Source organism: Penaeus monodon, chromosome 22, assembly GCF_015228065.2.
Source record: "Penaeus monodon isolate SGIC_2016 chromosome 22, NSTDA_Pmon_1, whole genome shotgun sequence".
In the NCBI taxonomy this organism is placed as follows: Eukaryota; Metazoa; Arthropoda; class Malacostraca; order Decapoda; family Penaeidae; genus Penaeus; species Penaeus monodon.
Genome location: NC_051407.1, coordinates 30,611,330 through 30,611,700, shown reverse-complemented (window position 1 = coordinate 30,611,700; position 371 = coordinate 30,611,330).

The following is a 371-nucleotide window of genomic DNA, read 5'->3' as shown; positions in this document are numbered from 1 at the left end:
CTTATCTCATGTATTCCTTGTGCCACTCAACATGCTTGATAGTGGAAAAGGGAGAATCTTCATACAATTTTTTTTTTAAATCTATTATTCATCATTTTTATACGAATCAATAATTGAACAAGAAGAAAGCAAATGAACTGTTTAATACCTAAATGAGAGCAAACTTTAACAAAAAGCTGAGATAAATTACGAATCTGAAAATTATAAATCTATCTATTTGTATTTGGTCAAAAGCAAATATACCTCATTAAGACAGAAGTTACAGGAATGTAGATGAGTATCGTCAATTTGGCTTTTCGATCTTACGCCCATTTCAAACATCACACCTTGTTTATTCCTGCTCTTGTATTCTCTTTGATTCTCAATTTTCG